This window comes from Felis catus, chromosome F2 (assembly GCF_018350175.1).
Source record: "Felis catus isolate Fca126 chromosome F2, F.catus_Fca126_mat1.0, whole genome shotgun sequence".
In the NCBI taxonomy this organism is placed as follows: Eukaryota; Metazoa; Chordata; class Mammalia; order Carnivora; family Felidae; genus Felis; species Felis catus.
The window spans coordinates 61,698,391-61,717,623 of NC_058385.1; the positions used below are offsets into that span (position 1 = coordinate 61,698,391).

Sequence of the window (19,233 nt, forward strand, 5' to 3'; positions counted from 1 at the left end):
TGGGCTTAATACACCTGCAGTTAAGATGAAACAGAGAGAAGGATGTCTCAATAAAGAACAGTGTGGGGCGCCTGGGTGGCGCAGTCGGTTAAGCGTCCGACTTCAGCCAGGTCACGATCTCACGGTCCGTGAGTTCGAGCCCCGCGTCGGGCTCTGGGCTGATGGCTCAGAGCCTGGAGCCTGTTTCCAATTCTGTGTCTCCCTCTCTCTCTCTGCCCCTCCCCCGTTCATGCTCTGTCTTTCTCTGTCCCAAAAATAAATAAATGTTGAAAATAAATAAATAAATAAATAAATAAATAAATAAATAAAAATAAAGAACGGTGTATGTGGCTATTGGCACAAGGAGCTGACCAAAATCAAGTATAAAAAGAAGCTGATTACTGATGGCTCAGAGCCTGGAGCCTGTTTCCGATTCTGTGTCTCCCTCTCTCTCTGCCCCTCGCCCGTTCATGCTCTGTCTCTCTCTGTCCCAAAAATAAATAAACGTTGAAAAAAAAAATTAAAAAAAAAAAAAAGAAGCTGATTAAATTCTTGAGAAACTTGTACAGCCAAAGAAACTATGAGCCTTCTAAAAATGTTTGTGACAGTTTTGCGTAGTCTAAAGACAGAAACTTTAACAACAGTTGGGCTTGTGAGCTTCTATGAGCAAGCTGGAGGCTAAGAAAGCTTCTAAACCTTGAAGGAGGGCACATTCCACAATGCACTTTCTAGAAGTAGCCAAGCCAAATAATAGAAAAGGAAAGGCCCCTAAAGTACAGAGTCAGCGGCCCTGGAGAACAATGGACTCAGAAAACCCCTACCCTGGGGCCCAGTCAGAAACTAATCAAGAAGCTTTCTCACCGCCAGGGGGCTGGGACTTGCAGTTAGATTTCAGAACTGACGTGAAGCTGCGACTTCCCCTTTCCAAACAGGAATGTTGTAGACACCCGGCCCCTGTTCTATTATTGTGTACTAGATATGGGGGAAAGAGAGAATTTATTTTTTTCCAGTTGGCTTGGGGATCAAAAAGAACCACGTCCAGGGGCACCTGGGTGGCTCAGTCAGTTAAGCAGCTGACTCAGGGTCACGGGATCAAGCCCCACATCAGGCTCTGCACTGAGAGTGAAGTCTACTTGGGATTCTCTCTCTCCCTTTCTCTCTCTCTGATCCTCTCCTGCTTGTGCGAGCATGCATATGCACTCTCTCTCTCTATCAAAATAAAAAAAAAAATTTTTAATTAAAAAAAAAAAAAAGAACCACATCCAGACCATCAGGCATTACCCAGAAATCATGGACTTGGAGTTTTTGATGCTCTGATGGAATAGGACTTTTTTTTTTTAACTTTTCTTTAAAGTTTATTTATTTATTCATTTTGAGAGAAAAAGAGAGAGAGAGCAACCAGGGGAAGGACAGAGAAAGAGGGGGAGAGAGAGAGAATCTCAAGCAGGCTCCAAATCGCCAGTGCAGAGCCCCATACAGGGCTTGAACTCAAGAACCCTGATATCATGACCTGAGCCAAACCCTGAGATTATGACATAAGTCAGATGCTTAACTGACTGAGCCACACAAGTGCCCCTAACTGAACAGGACTTTTGAGTTGTCTCCCTCACTCAGACTGAGTGCGCTGAATATTGGTGACCATGAGTGGCATCTTTAGCGCTGCTTACTGAGTATTTCTAATTCTCTCATTCCCAATTACATGAGAGAATTATACTTCCTTGTTCCCTTTTGGGTGGGACATGTGACTAGATCTGGCCAATGAGTTATAAGAAGAAATGTCATCTTTTACTTCCAGGTCAGAACATTTCATTCCTTTTATAAAAATGAATTTTGACTCTATGCACTGTTTTATGACCTACTTACAAAACAGTCTCATGCATCTTTTTGTACCATTTATATATTTTTCTGCAACATTATCATTTATGGCTGCTTAATAGTCCATAGTAGGGATGTTATGTAATTTTTACTCTATCCAATATCGGTAAACCTAAATGAGCTGTTCTGAGCTTTTAGTATTATAAGTAACAATATAATGTATATTCTTACAGCTAGATCTTTTTTTTAATATACTTTATTGTCAAACTGGCTAACATACAGTGTGTAAAGTATGCTCTTGGTTTTTGGGATAGTTTCCTGCGGTTTATCCCATGATTCACGCAACACCCAGTGCTCATCCCAACAAGTGCCCTCCTCAATGCCCATCACCGATTCCCCCCCACACCCCCTCATCAACCCTCAGATTGTTCTCTGTAGTTAAGAGTCTCTTATGGTTTGCCTCCCTTCCTCTCTGTAACTTTTCTTTTTCCCTTCCCTTCCCTCGTGGTCTTCTGTTAAGTTTCTCAAGATCCACATATGAGTGAAAACATGATTTCTGTCTTTCTCTCTTACAGCTAAATGTTAACAGTAGGCTCATATAATTTCTAATTCTTATAAGTGAAATTTGTGCAACATTTTATATGCAAAATTTTAAACATTTTGGCATTTATTGATTTATTTATTCAAGTTGATTTTTAGGCATTAAAGATTGCATAGTAATCAAGATGCAAAAAGACTGCACAGAGCAGGTTACTAAAATGCTTCTAGAGAGAATCCACTGATGTGCTCTGATGCACCCTACTACCACGAAAGTATGAGTGCCCACTTTCCCACAGCCTTAGCTACAAAAATAACTTCTTACAATCATAAAACCACCTATTCAGAATGTCCTGCCCAGATTTGAAGATGATGATAATAAGCCAAATACACTTGTCTATTTTCAGAAGAGTGTGCCTCAAAAACTAAAATGAGCAGTCAACATTCTTTTCATCAACTTGGGAAAAGGGACAAAAGCACATGTTCATGGCGCTTTGTTTAGTCCACTTTATAACATTTCTCTCACTCCACAAGTTATTTGTTCATGTCTGTTTCCCTCACTAGATTATCACATCCTTGAAAAAGAATAAGGAAGAAGGAATGTTTAAGGAAGTGTTAGGTAGCCAATCACCCAAGCCACATCTTCAGATAAGGGTAAATCACTTCCCTGCCTATACTCTCCAGCTCCACTTTCTCAGTCACAGCAAACATTGAATGCCCATGTTTTCCCTCTGTTCATACCATCCCAGTTCCCTGAAAGGCAAGTTAATTATGCAAATAAAGGAGGAAACTGTTGTGCTATTGAAAGAAACTGGTCACGATTACTGGACATCTTTTGCAGACTCATAAAATTGGAATAGGAGAAATAGCTGTAGGCTGGCATTATTTATGTGGATATAAACTTTCTACTTACATTGTAAGAAACCAAAAATTTTAAAAAGTAGAAAGCTATAGGTTCTTCTTCCATACCAATTCTACAGGCATACACAATGGCCATACACAGTGATGTTACAGAACAGAATCTGGTACACCGAATCCATGGAAGTGAAAACCCAAACCAAAAAGTCCTGCCCTGAAAATTCACTGGCAAATTTGTATGATGAAGCTATAGTCAGATTATTTTTTAAGCCTCTCAAGGGAGACTTTGGGGGAGAGCATAAAAGGAATATGATTCTAATACTTTATAAGGAAAATATTATTTTTCAATAAGATATAAAATATTTACTATATGCCAGTGATGGCATTCTGAGTGATTTGTAGGTATTACTGTGACAGCATAGTGTTTAAGGATGCATTTCATCCTACATAAGCAATAATTTGAGCAGTATATCAAAAACCTTAAAAAAAAAACCAAACCCCAGTAGAGTAGAAATGGACTATTTCTGAAAATAAGTGCATGCATATCCTTAATATTAGTAGTTTTGGGGTTTTTTTTCAAATATTCTCATTTAGATTTTCCACCAAACTAGTAAATTTTGATCAGACATCAGGAAGTGGTGTGCAATATAAAGATATGAAAAAGGAAACATGATACACTTACTGCCATACTTATTTAATTTGCCAGAATGATTTTCTTTCCTTTTGGGTTCCTTGCTGGGTCCTTGAAGAATACTTTGTCTTTCTCTAGAGTGGGAATGCATTGTATAAATCTTCCAAAAACCTGGCTTACACTTTAGTCTCTTGCTAATAGATGAAAATTTCTGCAGGAGGCATTAAGCCTTCTTACATCAATAGCGCTCACCTCACTGACCCAATCTCACCCCACCTGCTTCTCCACAGAGGCCCTCTGCTCCACTAGAGGTCATCTCTACCATTTCTGTTAATACTTGTCTAACCCAACTGTCTCTCTTTCCCTTCTCATCTGCTCAGTTCCCCTTCCCTTGCCTTTTTCCTTGGTTGGTCACACCTAGAGTATCTTCTCTCTACTGTGTACATCCCAACTTCTGTATTTCCTTTAAATCCAGCTCCACACTCACTTCTACCCTTCCATCTTCCTTTTATACTCAATGTTGCATATTCTTCAAAGTCCCCCAAATCAGGCGTGCCTGATGATCCTACACTTGCTTACATGATGACTTGGAATTATTTATTCTCTCACATTTTAGGTGGATAGATATATGTCTGACTAACCAAACTGGTATCAGTAGAAAAATTATTAGAATAGGAATTAGGGATCCTGTGGTCTACCATAAAATTCTTTGAGTATGACATTACACAAATCACCTAACAACTGTTTTTTTTCTTTCTCTAAAAAAAGAGTGTTGAATTACAATAACATCATCTTTAAAATATCTTCACACCTAGAAGATTCTTTTTAGAGTCACAGAACTGTCTTTTGGTTCCCTGGTATCCCCCATAACATCTACTACAGAGCTGGACAAACAGTAATTTAATACATGTAACTTAATAAATGTAATAGGTGACTATTGGTAGATTGATAGATGAGTGGGTGAGTGGGTATAAGATGCAGCTCTGTGATCTTATCAACTTTATAACCGTTCATTTCTCTAAACTAGCTAACATAAAAATCACCAAATATTTAATTTTCTTTTCTATATTGATCACATACATTACTAATGAATATTACTCTTTTTCTTCTCTCGTTTGCTGCCCAAATCTGCTCTAAAAGAAGAAAACTCTCTTCCTCCCTTCAGAAAAGCCCTGTGGAACCTACCTGCTCTAATGAATACACAGAGCTGCTTTTACAACTTTAATTACTAAAAAAGAAAAGATTCAACTCAACACTGAGAGATGTTATGATTCTTTTTTAAATGACTGGCTCTTACGAGATGAGATAATGTTCATAACCAAGACCTGAAATTTGATTCTCATCTATGGTAACTCTGGCTGTTTCAATTTTGTGAAATAATTTTCATCAACAATTTGACAGAGAAAAGCAAAAGAAAATGATTTTGTGTCTTCTAACAGCTGCAGATTTGTGAGCGGAGAGTAAATGACAGGCATATATTTGGATCAAAGTGTGAAGATATTCTTAATTCTCATCCAACACTTACTCTCAGCCCCATTTTTAAGATATAAGAATTAATTCCCATGCACACAAACCAGATTCAGATTTCCATGTGAATCACTGCTTACATTTCCAGGCAAAAAATTGCCTGTGGAAAGCTTCTATGGGGAGAACGTACAGGAAAATTACATCTAGGAATCCTTTCTGGAAGATAGGGATATCTTGCAAATGGACAGGAATATTGCTTTCTCAGGAGCCTCTTCTTCATTGGTCTTTAGTCCCCATAACTACTCCCCCCTAGTTTCCAGATTCCATTCCACAAACCAGTACAGGACACAGATCCTTATCAGGGTGACCAGTCACATGGGACAGCAAAAGTTGTTATGACCTAAACCCTTCACCCAAATATCCAACCTGTGAGATAGCTCTCTTCCTCACACAACACTCCATCCCATTTGGGGCATAATTAAAATACCTGTCCACTCCAAAATCAAAATACTCCATGATGTCAGAAGTGGTGACCATGTATTCTGGGTTTTTAAAGAGAATTCCCATCTTAAATGTCATATATGACTACTACCTAAGTACATCCCCACTTATTAGGCTATATTTCAATTTCTAGTTTCAGTCATATCATCGTCACAGCTGTGGGTCATAAACTAATTTCAGTGAAGATCCTGGCAATACAATTCTCAAACTTGTATTCACTCAACAAACATTTCTTAGATAGACGTTTATTCACTCAGCAAACATTTATTGTGTGCCAGGTATTGTGCAATGATTTGGAGATACAATGATGAATAAAATGCAATCTCAGCCTTCTAGGATGTAAGCCAGCAAACTCTTTGTAAAGAGAGAGATAGCAAATATTTTAGGCTTGTCTGCCACACAGTCTCCACCATAACTGTACAACTTTCCTGCTATAGTGGGACAGTGCCATAGACAACATGTAAATTAATGAGCCTGGCTGTGTTCCAATAAAACTTTATTGACACAAACAGGTAGCAGACTAAATTTGGCCCACTGAGCATAGTTTGCTGAACCCTGCTCTGGTTGTTTACAGCCTAGACCAGTACCATCCAACAGGAATATGATGGGAGGCACAAATGAGCCATGAATATAATTTTAAATTTTCTAGTAGGCACAGTTTAGGAAGTAAAAAGCAAGAAGGTGAACTTAACTTTAATAATGTATTTAATTTGACTTGATATTTACAAAATATTATTTCAAAATGTAACCAGCATTTTAAAATTACTAATTAAGTCATTCATACTCTTCATACTAATTCACTGAAATATGGTATTTTATGCTTACAGCACATCTCAGTTCATCCTAGCTACGTTTCAAGTGCTTGATAGCTACTATAGGTGGTTAGCAGCCACCATATTGGATAGCCCAGGCCTAGACAGATGAGCAAAGATCTAGTTGATAGGAATAAGCACAAAATATTTAGAGTGAACACGAAGGAGGAAAAGCCAACCTCATCTCCATGATGGTTGTAGCTGGAGGTCAGAGAGAGTTTCTAAAAAGAGAAGCATCCCATGATATGAAGAGGAGTACTTCAGTTGAGGATAGAGGGAACAGGATAATTCTGGACAGAGGGAAAGACATGCACAAAAACCTGGAGAGAGAGAGAAAGATGCAGCCTTCTTCAAAGTGCTTCAAGTAGCTCGGGATGCACAGGGCCAGGGTGGAGATGTTGACCATGAGCTAAGGCAGTGGCAGTGGAAATGGAGTGCAGTGCATTAGATGTGAGAGATATTAATGAGGCAGTATCGACGGAAATTGGAGATTGATTGGACGTAGGGGATGAGGAAGAAGGATGAGGAAAGGATGATGTTGAGCATTGCAGCTTACACAAAATGCAAAGACAGAGCTGTCATTTGTCAAGATGGGATGCTCAGGAGTAGGAGCAGATCGAGGGAAAGATGAACAGTTTAGCCTTGAACACCCTGGGCTTCGAGGCCTCGGGAACACACACAAAGGTAATGGGAGACACACACAAGCAGCACCCACACACAGAATATGTCTTCACACTCGGGAAAATCCCTTATGTCAGTGGCTGCCCTCATTCTCTGATCAAAAGTCTGTCTCTCTCTCCCTGCAACCAAGATGTTTTTTCTAGTGGCTTTGCCACCACAAGAAGGGCCTAACATCCTGCTTCGCTCTGCCTGGAATGCTGGCTTTCTCTACTCCTCTTTATCTAGGTAGCTCCTGTTCATTTTCAGGGCCCAATTCAAATGTCACTTCTCAGAGAGACTCCTCAGATCCCCCCAGATGAGGTCAGATCACCCTTGCTATATAATCCATGTATCTTCTTCCTCAGTGGCAATCCCCACATTTGTAATTTCACATCTATTTGTGTAACTATTTGATTAATTACTTTCTGCCTTGAAGGTAAAGATTATTCAGCAAGAGCCATGTCTAGTCTTACTCCACATTGTAATACTAGCCTCTACCACTCACCTACCACTCATCCACACAGTGGATGCTCTGTGTTTGTATACACACACACACACACACACACACACACACACACACACATACATATAGTACTTTATGCATATAGTATTTTAATATAGTATTACAAGTCACTGTTGACATCCAAAACTATCTGGAAAGGATCATAAGCCTTAACATGAATCAGTGCAATGGATTCCAATATCATCTACCAACACAAACAGGCAAGAAATATTAACTTTTTCTATTTTTCTATAATTTCACTGAACTTTTTTTCAATCCCTCATTTACAACCGAGGTGATAGAAACATAATCCCAGGCATTTCCCAACCTTGCTAGAGGCATTTCCTGCCTGTAACTGGCGTGGGTTTTACCAAGAGTCCTATCCCTTCCTTTGAGGGCATAGGCTTTTACAAACTACAGCCAGGAAGACTGACTTTTCCCCTCAGTTTCTTATAATATCCATTTCTTTTGGCAATGTGTGTACAAGGCTTCAGCTGCATGAATGGAGGCGGGGGCAGAAGAGAGAGATAAAAGATAAATGCTGGGGGAGGGGTGGAATGGGTCAATAATTTTAAAATGTTATCCTATCACATTAGTTTATTTAAAAATTAAGAGATCATAAATGACTGAATCCTAGACCAGAGACATTTCATCTGCAGCAAGGAATATATGCAGCTGCAAGAAACATGAAGCAAAAAGCATAAAGTACTTCCCAGGGAAGGTCTAACTACTGAATAGAACAAAACCATGTCTTTTTCACTTCTGCGACCCTCATGGAATGTAGCACAGCATGGCATAGAAAAAGCCCTTAGTGTGTAGTTCCTGAATTAAACAGCATCTGAAATTTCTCCATCAGAATTACTCATGAAGTGCCTGTAGGATCACCACCTCCACCTCTGGACCCTCAGTTCTATCCAGCATGGACACTCAATCAGAGACACCGTGCCTCACCAGCACCTACCACAACGCCTTGTGAACATAAATGTTGGATAAATATTTACTGAATAAATAAATATGTTGAACAGGAAAAGGGCAGATGAAAATGCGCAGAGCCAACATCCTCCTATCCTTCGAGTCCCAGCTCAAACCCTTTATCATATTAGCAGTTCCTTCTAGAGAAAAGTCTTTGCTCCTACCTCTGACCTCTCCAAATGCCTTGGTTATCTCTCTTCTAGCATGTATTAAGGAGCAATATACATAGTAGTTAAGGGTACAAGCCCTGGAACCAGAAGGCCATTGTTTAAATACCAGCTAAGGCATTTACAAGATGTGTTACCTTGGGCAAATTATTTAAGGTCCCTGAGTCCCTGCTTCTCATCTACAAAAGGAAGAAAATTATTCTATCAGTTTCACAGGGGTTGTTGTGAGCACCGAGGAGAATAATAATACATCAAAAACTTAATTCAATAGTCAACACAGTCAGCACTCAAAAATTATCCATCAGATTTATCACTCTCTACTTTCATGATGACAGTGTTAAGAACTGCTTAATTTTTTAATGTTTTTAATACATTTAATACATTAACATTTTTAATGTCGATTTATTTAGTTTTTAAATATATTTATAATATAATTTATAATTTATATATATAATATATATAAATTTATAATTTATATATATAACATAATTTATATAATATGATATAAATATAATATATATAATATATATAATAAATTAAATATAATATATTTATAACATAAAATATGAATATCGATTTATTTATTTTAATGTCGATTTATTTAGTTTTTAAATATAATTTATTGTCAAGTTAGCTTGTATACATCCATACGGTATGTATACAGCATTCTCTTGGCTTCAGAAGTAGATTCCCATGATTCATCACCGACATACAACACCCAGGGCTCCTCCCAACAAGTGCCCTCCTCAGTGCCTATCACCCATTTTCCTCTCTCCCCCCGCCACTCCCCCCATCAACCCTCAGTTTGTTCTCTGTATTTAAGAGTCTCTTATGATTTGCCTCCCTCTCTGTTTGAAACTATTTTTTTCCCTTCCCTTCCCCCATGGTCTTCTGTTAAGTTTCTCAAATTCCACACTTATTGAACACATACTATACTCGGGGGCATGGTGGAAAGTGTTTTATATGGGTTTTCACAGTGAAGTCACAGTTGGTCTCAGGGGTTATTACTTTAGCTATCTACCACTATGAAGCTGATGCTCAAAGGGGTTCATAAATTGTCTGAGGTCATACAACTAATCATTACATTCACTGTCATTTGAGCCCAGACAATAATACAGCAACTCCATTCACTCTCTCCATGGATGTGTACACCTTATGTCTTACACTAGGTCATAGGTTCCATTGTGGGCAAGGATTTGATCTGATCTATCTTCATATCCCCCAAAGCATCTAGTGTAATGCCTCCTATGTCAACAGTGGTTAAGTATTTATTAACTGATTAAACATAGAGTGAAGGGACCCCAAGGTCAAATTTTATCAATGTCATCATTTTGGCGCATTGGTTCTATAGAAGCTGTTCACATGCAGATCGAATAGAGCCCATTCCACATTCAAGCAGCACCTACACAAACACACACATTAAAAAGAGTGGTGTTCCCCTAAGAGAAACACCACGTAAATTGGTCCTTTGTACAACCAAATCCATCTGTGTGTTTGCTGGGTTCATCAAATGTGTAGTATCTTAAAAAATTTGTATTTACACCATGTCAGCAGCATGGCGACACAATTCATTAATGCCACCTACACATGCCAAATTTTAAAAATGCATTTATGCTGGGTGCAGTAGTCTTCCTCAGAAAACAGCGATGGCAACAATTACACACAATAATGCACTGAGAATACATGAAGCTTCAGACGCAAAACAGTAGCAGCCAGGCAGAGCCACCAGCTCTGAAGATGAGATGACTTAAAGGGAACAGAGTCTGAGTTGACAGGATCACAAAAATGCCAGAGCAGCAGTTCTCAGAGTTTGCCCTACGGACCATGAGGCTCTGCACCCCTTGGGAACTCTGCAGTAGTACAAATTCTCAGGTCCCAGCCAGGACTTCAGAAATCAGAAACTCTGATGCGGGACTTAACGATCTGTGTTTGCCGACCCTACTGATGACTCTAATGAACGCCCAAGTTTGATAACCACTGATTGCGAGCAAGATCTGCACGGCGCACATCCTAGTTTAGAGACATGAATTATCATGTACACGGTTTCTCCAAGATCACACCGCTAGTTGGTAAAGAACTTCTATCCTCTGGTTCACAGTAAGGAAGGTGGGGAGAGGTGATGGCAGGGACAAAGGGACTTTATGTTCCCTCAGTCTAAGCCCCATTTATACCTAAAGACTGTGTTCATTTGCTTTTATTTGAGCAGAGTTGACACGCGATGTTACATTAGATTCAGGTGTACAACACAGTGATCCCACAAGTCTATAGGTTATGCTGTGCTCACCACAAGCATAGCTACCATCTGTCACCAAACTATTATCATATTATTGATTATATTTCCTGTGCTGTGCCTTTTATTCCTGTGATTTACTCGTTCCATAACTGGTAACCTCTATCTCCCCCTCCCCTGTTCCCATTTTGCCCATTTCCCCTATCCCCCCTCCCCTCTGGCAACTATCAGTTTATTCTCTGTATTTATACGTCTCATTCTGCTTTAAGTTTGTTTGTTTATTCATTTGTTTTCTCTCTTTTTTTTTAAGATTACACAGATGAGTAAAATCATATGGAACACATGGCCTGCAATTCCACTCCTAGGTACATACATAAGAGAATTAAAACAGGTGTTCAGCCAAAATCTTATACATGAATCTTAATGGCAACATTATTTAAAGTAGCCCCAAGGTAGAAGTAACCCAAATGTCCATCACTGGATGAATGGGCAGATGGAATGTGTTGTATCCATATAACAGAATATTACTCAGCCATTAAAAGGTACTGATATGCACTACAACATGAACAAACCTTGAAAACACCATGCTAAATAAAAGAAGCCAGATGCAAAAGGTTACATATTGCACGACTCCATTTATATCACGTATCCAGCATAAGTAGAGGTGCAGAGGCAGCAAGTAGATTAGTGGTTGCCTAGGGCAAGAAGAGAATGAGGGGTTAGGACAGTGACAGCTACAGGGTACAGGGTACAGGGTTTCTCTTTATGGTGACAAAAATGTTCCAAAACTGACTGTGGTGATGGCTGCACAGATCTGTAAACATACTAAAAACCATTGAGCTGCACGCTCTAAATGAGTGTGTATGAAATTGTATGGGATGTGAATGCTATCTCAATAAAATTGTCACAAGATAGAAATTTTTTAAATATAAATAAATAAATAAATACCGACCATGAAACCATTTAGCAGCCGTTCCTGAGTGAAGCCGGCAGGCACAGGCTCTGACTGCCATTAGGTCAATGGTTGCAAGTACTGCAGTGAACAGAGTTAAGCCAGCATTCTTGGCCGCAGAACACTTAGTAAGGACATAAGTAATATTAATCTTCCGGAGGATAATAGAGTATGTAGCAGTGTCCAAAACTGTTTGACCACAAACTCTATACTAGCTTACAAAAAAAAAAAAAAAAGTTGGAAACGCTGATCTACATAATGTCTAAACGGTAAACCATTTTTGTTACACAACTGATTGATTTCATTGTTTAAGGGCCAATCAAATCAGTCAGACTCGAAGATGCTTAACTTGCAGTCCACAATATCCTAAATGCTGCCTGGCTCTCAGGGATCTGTAAAGCCCCTGAAATTACAAGCAACATTTTATGAATATGTGCAAATGCGATTTTTACTGGAGGGTTTCCAGAGACATTTATTATATTTTCTAAGGGACCTATGGTTTATTCAATCACAAGACACCCCAGTTTCATGAAGATACAGCTGATGAAATCTGGGCTTTTCCTTCAGCTTAGGTTCTCAGGATTTCTCATTTACGCTATTACAAAATTCTCCCAACTGCCATTTCCACTGCCCTTCCAGTCTCTCTCCACCCCACGCTCTAATTTTCTTGAACTCCAAGCCTATTAACATTCCTCCTCAAAACCACTGCCTACCAATTCAAGTGCAAATGTTTCAGACCTCCACAATAGGCTCTGCTGGCCTTGTCTTCCTATCCTTCAGGGCTCCCACACTCAGATGACTCATTTTCCCCAGACACACTCACCTTCGCCACCTCCACATGTGGAACCACTCAACTCTATTTTCTCTTTAGACATTCTTTATACCCTTCTCTAAAATCTTCTCTTCCATGAAGTCATTGTGAGTCCCCAAATATTCACCAGCTTCTCCTCCACTCATGTCCCCAAAGCAAATACACGTCAGTCTCTTATGATACTAATCATACTCAGAAAATATATAGTCATGACTGGTGTGTTTATCACCCTTCTGTGCTTTAGCACAGTAACTATTATTACTCTTGTTTTTAATTGGTCAGTGAGTCCTTTTGCTAGGTCACCCTGTTCAGGGCTGTCACCAGGAAAGTGGTATTGACTTATCATAAGTTGTATCGTGAAATGATCAGATTTTGTTAGGGGGAAAAAAATGTTCCTTTCTGTTCAGAAACAAATTCTTACCCATTTAGAAATCAAAAGATCCTCAGATGTTTTGTATGGTTTTGTTTGTATTATAACAGGCTGCCTTTGACAGGGGCTGAGGGATGGCAAAAGCAGTAGGAATCACAGGGACACAGAAGCATCCAGCCAGACAGCATGTACAGGCAGCAGCTTCCGTGCAAGCTTATTTCTGAGATGAAAGAATACAATTAAGGCAGATCAATAAAACAACAAAGATTTTCTCTTTGTGTTTGTTCATCTTTTTCCTTGTGATGAAGAACCATCACACGCATTTTCAGAAGTCATGAATCAAAAATAATCATTGTGTTTTTAATACATTAATCAACCTCCGGAATTCATCTTTCCCTGTTCCCACTTTATTTCTCCTTCAGTAGAAAAGCCTTTATTTGAATCAAGGAAAAGAATAAAAACAAGATGTTGGGGATGGGGTATAGGAGGCCAAAGCCTTAATACATTGTTAGAAAAATAAATACAAAATTCCAGACCAGGCTGGAATTCCCCAGGAAGAAGAGCAGAGGATTAGGATCCTATTTATAGACTTTCTAGGATGGCCCTCTTCATAGAGATCCGCAGGACCCAACCTAAAGTAAGACACATGTTCCTTCCTCCACCCAACCCAGCCTGCAGGCTCTAAGCAGCCTGCTTCAGCCAGAGACTTAGGGTCAAAATCACAGTAAAGTTAGGGCCAGAACAGTAGTGGGCAGTCATGACCATGGAAACAGCATGGAAGGAGCTCGGTGTCAGCTCTATGTTGGGGGCCAAGGGGAAAGTGGGGGGGGGGGGGGCACTGCAATGAGGAAGCTAAAATCCCCTGGTGTCTTGGATCTCTTTTATTCCTTCCAATCAAAAAGGAGGATTTTAAGGGCACCTGGCTAGCTCAGTTGATAGAGTGTGTGACTCTTGATCTCAGGGTTGTAGGTTTGAGCCCCACGTTGGGTGTTGAGATTACTTAAAAGTAAAAAGAAGGATGGGGTGCCTGGGTGGCTTGGTCGGTTAAGCGTCCGACTTCAGCTCAGGTCATGATCTCATGGTCCATGAGTTCGAGGTCCGTGAGTTCGAGCCCCGCGTCGGGCTCTGTGCTGACAGCTCAGAGCCTGAGCCTGTTTCAGATTCTGTGTCTCCCTCTCTCTCTGTCCCTCCCCTGTTCATGCTCTGTCTCTCTCTGTCTCAAAAATAAATAAACGTTAAAAAAAAAAGTAAAAAAAAAAAAGTAAAAAGAAGGATTTAAAATGTTTTTAAAGTTTTGTTTATTTTTGAGGGAGGGAGGGAGAGAGAGAGAGAGAAAGAGAGAGAGAGAGGGAGAATGAGCAGGGGAGGGCAGAGAGCAAGGGAGATAGGCAATCTGAAGCAGGCTCCAGGCTCTGAGCTGTTAGCACCACCCAGGTGCCCCTACAAGGAAGCACTTTAAATAATACCACTGGCTCTGGGCCTACTGACAAAACCAGACTGTGTTTTGAAATAAAACTAGGCACAGAACTTTGTTTCCACATTGAAAAAAAGTCTATCCTATCCATCACTTTACGCACTTCTAAAAGATAATCTGGGTTTACTATTTCCCTTTCCTGTCCCTTCCTTGTCTCATTGGCTAGTGACTGATCTCAACTGGCAGAGACTGGCAAATGCAAACGGGATGCAAACAGAATGATGGTGAAGTAAATGCATGCGTTTAATCACCACTCCTCCAAATATTTATAGTTAAGCATCCCAACTACCATTCTAAGAGTCTAAGAATTAAGTTTTCTTTTTTTCAATACACTTTATTTCTTCCTGAGATATACTTTTCCAGCAAATTCGGCTTATATACAAATGAAAAGGATAACCTAGCTAGGTTCTGATCTCAAAATTTTCTGTCCCACTTTGGATGAGTCCTTCTCCTACCCACCTGCCTTAGTTACCCTCGCTGCAAAATGGGAATAATGTCTTGCTTTTCTCATTACGTCTAGTGTCTGCTCTAAGCTGTATGATGCTATAATTCAATAAATGTGAAATGATACTAACAATTTGCATCATATCCTTCAAAAGCATCTTGAGTGCCTAGGATGAATCCAATAAATAAACTATAGTAAGTTCGATCCCTAGGAGAATTACTTAATGGAAGAGTAACTGAGATGCTCCCAAGTTAATTACTACCAATCAGGGTATGTGCGAGAGATGATTTGCTTTTTTCCCAACTTCAATTTGAGGGATTGATCTTATGGCTTCTCGGGTCTCTTTCACTGTTGAAATCCTACAAAATAAACGGATAATCAATGAAAGAAAAATCTGCTGGTGCTTAAGACTGGGTGACTATTCCCTCCATCTCCTTATTTTTTCTTTACCAAAATAAGTGTTGCCATCATGGTAAAAACACCCTTTAGATTCTGTTCTGATTAACAATCTAGATGCATAGTTGTCCTTTTATAATACACATACGTGTAGGTAACAATATTCGTTGCCATGGCCTTTTGCACATGCTGTGTGACATCCCACAATATTGGAAAACCCCACATTCAAATATTAAAACATTTGAGCTTATCCATTTGGTAAGCCATTTGATCTAGACTCTCATTCTGTTACTATGCCTGAAATTTGACTAGTTTGCTGCCTTAGGAACCACCATAAAGTTATGATATTGCAAAAATCATATTTTATTATAATATAAAAAATATGTTCTGCACCACACAATGGCACACTCAGCGACACAGAGTAATGCCTCATTTATCGGGATGGTTGGGTAATGAGGTGGTCCCGTGCGATTTTTTTGATAACCAAGACTGATTCCCTTGTCGTGCCAAAAAGTCTATTCCAACTAATTTTGACGGAAAGATTTCTCAAATGTATGACACAGTTTCCAGCTGAATTAAATGTATACAAAAGCTATTAACAATATTCTGTGATAAAGTTAGCACATGGCTATCAGCCATTGCACAGGGCAACATCACAGAGGAAGCCTGGAAGAGGAAGGCTTGCTTGCTCCTTTGCTGAATGTTCTCGACTCTTTCTGCTTTCAGAGTCAGGTATAAGAAAGCTGTAGCCCTTATTTTTTTATACCTTGCATGTCCAGTAACTCACTGATACCGCTTAAGCTGTGCCTAAGTCAAACTTCTTTGGCCAAAGGATCTCTTTCTTTTGATCATGACAGTCAAAAGAATTTATGTGGAGACTGGTCCTCAGAAGCAAAATGTAAAGGCACTTTACATTAATTTACATTAATTTAAATATATCTGGCCCATTTAGATATTTATTCTGAAATTTTCATTTATCTCAATTATTTTCACCCTGCAAAAGTCACTTCAGGATATCATCTTCCTTTATGACATCAATTTTCTCAGCACCGGGTTCTTGATTTGCCCAGGATGTGAAAGTACACACTTCCCTGGCCACGCTGCAAAACATGTCTTGCCTCGGTTTTGATTGCTTCTCAAAACATTCTCTAAACCTGTAATGTGTCCACACCACTTGTCTGTAGACGCTTGGAAAGTGGAGTCAGAGATCTAACTACAATACATGGTAACACCAGGCTCTGGTTATCATTTTGCACCTGCACAGGGATTTGTAGAATGACACAGACTTCTACACATTACCTAAGACCAAACCCTTCTGGGAAGGTCTGCTTAGATTCTAATCCTAGACAGTAATTCACTGGGTATCCCCTGTAACATGCCCTTCTTTTCTCAAAGCTAAATTTTTAAACACCCTCTCATCGACCTGTGAGAAAGCAGCTGCAAAAGTCACTTTTGTGACTTTTAAAAATCCAGAATGACCACAGCCTATCCTGATCCCTAAGCCCTATTCTCTGTAAACAGAACATGGGAATAACACAATAGAGTCTGATGGCTGGCTGAATATATTTTTACAATAAAATATATGTATTAAAGAGTGAATAAAAATTTACACGTACTTCTGAGAAAGAAATAATAAAATACCCATGTGCTCACCAAAGTTTTGAGATATTCAGCATTATTACTCCGTTAGTGCTCTGAGTAGCCCATCCCCGATACTTCCCTTCCTCTCCTCCAGAGGTAACAACCATTCTGAAACTGATCTTTCTGTCTCTTTCTCTCCCTTTCCTTCTCTTTCTCCTCTTCTTTCTCTTTTCCTAACAAAATCACAGCTACCTTTTTTTTTAAAGTTTATTTATTTATTTTTAGAGAGAGGAAAAGACAGCAGGGGAGGGGCAGAGAAAGGGAGGGAGAGAGAATCTCTAGCAGGCTGCAGGCTGTCAGCACAGAGCCCAATGCAGGGCTCAATCTCACAAACTGTGAGACCCTGACCTGAGCCTAAACCAAGAGTCAGAAACTTAACCAACTGAGCCATCCAGGCGCCCTCCCCCCAGCAGCTACCAGGGGTTTTTTTTGCAGAAATTAGCAAACTTACCCTGACATTCATATGCAAATGAAATGACTCAGCAAAACAATCTTGTAAAAGCATAATAAAATTAGAGGACTCCCTCACTTCCCAAAGTCAGAACCCACTACAAAGCTATAGTAACCAGGACTGTGTGGTCCTGGCATACCGGTAGACAAATAGATCAATAGAATAGAATTCACAGTCCAGAAGCGGATCTGTATACATTTATGGTCAATTTCTCTTCAACAAAGGTGCCAAGACAATCCAATGGGGGGAGAAGAGTCTTTCAACAAACGATGCTAAAAGAACTGGAGTTCCATATGCAAGAGAGTGAAGCTGGACCACTATGCCATACCACATACAAAAAGTAACTAAAAATAAAAAATACCCAAATATAAAGGTTGAAACTCTTGGAGAAAAATAAGGTACAAACCTTCAAGACTGTGGATGAGGCAATGGGTCTTAAATATCACAACAAAAGTACAAGCAACATAGGAAACAATACATAAATTGGGCCTTGGTGGAGAGTCTGGGTGGGTGGATCTTCCAACTGAGGGGCCACGCCCCACCCCATGTTGGTGGTTCCTCCAGGAGTCAGAGGGCCTGGCCATCCCTCTCAGTGGTTCCTCCAGAAGTCAAAAGGGATGTCCATCCCTTTTGCTCCTGTGGCTGCACCCCTTCAAGTTTCCCTACCGTCCCTGCCTGGGGCCGCTATGGCCATGGCCTAGCGTGCCGTGGTGCCCACCCATTTGGAGCGGGAAGTGTTATTATTACATGTACCTGGAGCTCCTGGCCGTCTAGCAGAGCTTCAGGCAGAACCCCAAGAAGCTCAGGGTCACCTGGATCCTGTGGGTGTCCGACCAAGGAACCCAGCCCCGTTCCTGAATCCTAGAAGCAGGGGCTGCTGGGCCACCTGACCGGGGCCGCCATCTACAACCGCTGGGGCGAGACCTGCGGAAGGGCCGCAAGACGCTGCTCACCTGGCTGCCGCTGGCCTGGCGCCCGCGCCGAGAGTCCTCCTGGCTTCGAGGCCACCGAGCTGCCCTTCCGCCCCAGGAGCACCACGGGGCAGGGCGTTCAGCTGGTGCGCGCGCTGGGCACGCTGCACGGGAGCTACCGCGAGCTCCCTCGCCTCACGCGGGAGGCCGTACCCTTCACGCCGGGCCTGCGGCGGCTCACAGCCACCTGGTGGCGCTCGCCGGTCCATCTGCCGGTCAATGACAGGACGCCGCCGCAGCAGGAGGTGGAGATCCAGACCCAGGCCGGCGTCGTCCCGACACTCAAGGACCGCACCGGCTGGCTCCTGACCCCTGGAGCGCTCACGTGCAAAAGCAGCCCCGAGGTCCCGCCGGAGCTGTACGTCCCAGAGGCCGAGCGCGGCCACAGCCACCCCGCCTGTGCGCTGGGAAAGGAGCGGCCCTGCCTCCCCTCTACTCCATCAGGCCCGCGGGGAGGAGCGGCCGAGCTCTCCCCGAAGACCCCAGGGCAGGAAGCTGGGGACATTGTAGGAGAGACGCAGAGCCTCAGCCAGTGCCTCCTGAGCACCCCCAGGATGGACTGATGGACGCCCGCCTGCTCTCCAGCCTCTA

At 41.1% G+C, this 19,233-nt stretch overlaps 2 long non-coding RNA genes across 2 annotated transcripts in view; one reads left to right on the forward strand and one right to left on the reverse strand.

Annotated features, from left to right (window-relative positions):
- LOC123383104 overlaps positions 1-18,585 on the reverse strand; it is a 42,198-nt gene extending 23,613 nt beyond the window's left edge. Inside the window, exons 1-2 of the long non-coding RNA XR_006592470.1 lie at positions 18,425-18,585; positions 11,704-11,826 (exon numbers count right to left, since the gene is read on the reverse strand). This is a non-coding gene — a long non-coding RNA (uncharacterized LOC123383104). The remainder of the gene's footprint in view (positions 1-11,703; positions 11,827-18,424) is intronic.
- LOC109495919 lies at positions 1,553-5,073 on the forward strand. The gene is made up of 2 exons (XR_002151642.3): positions 1,553-1,774; positions 4,961-5,073. It is a non-coding gene; the product is annotated as an uncharacterized LOC109495919 (long non-coding RNA).
- Positions 18,586-19,233: the final 648 nt, after the last annotated feature.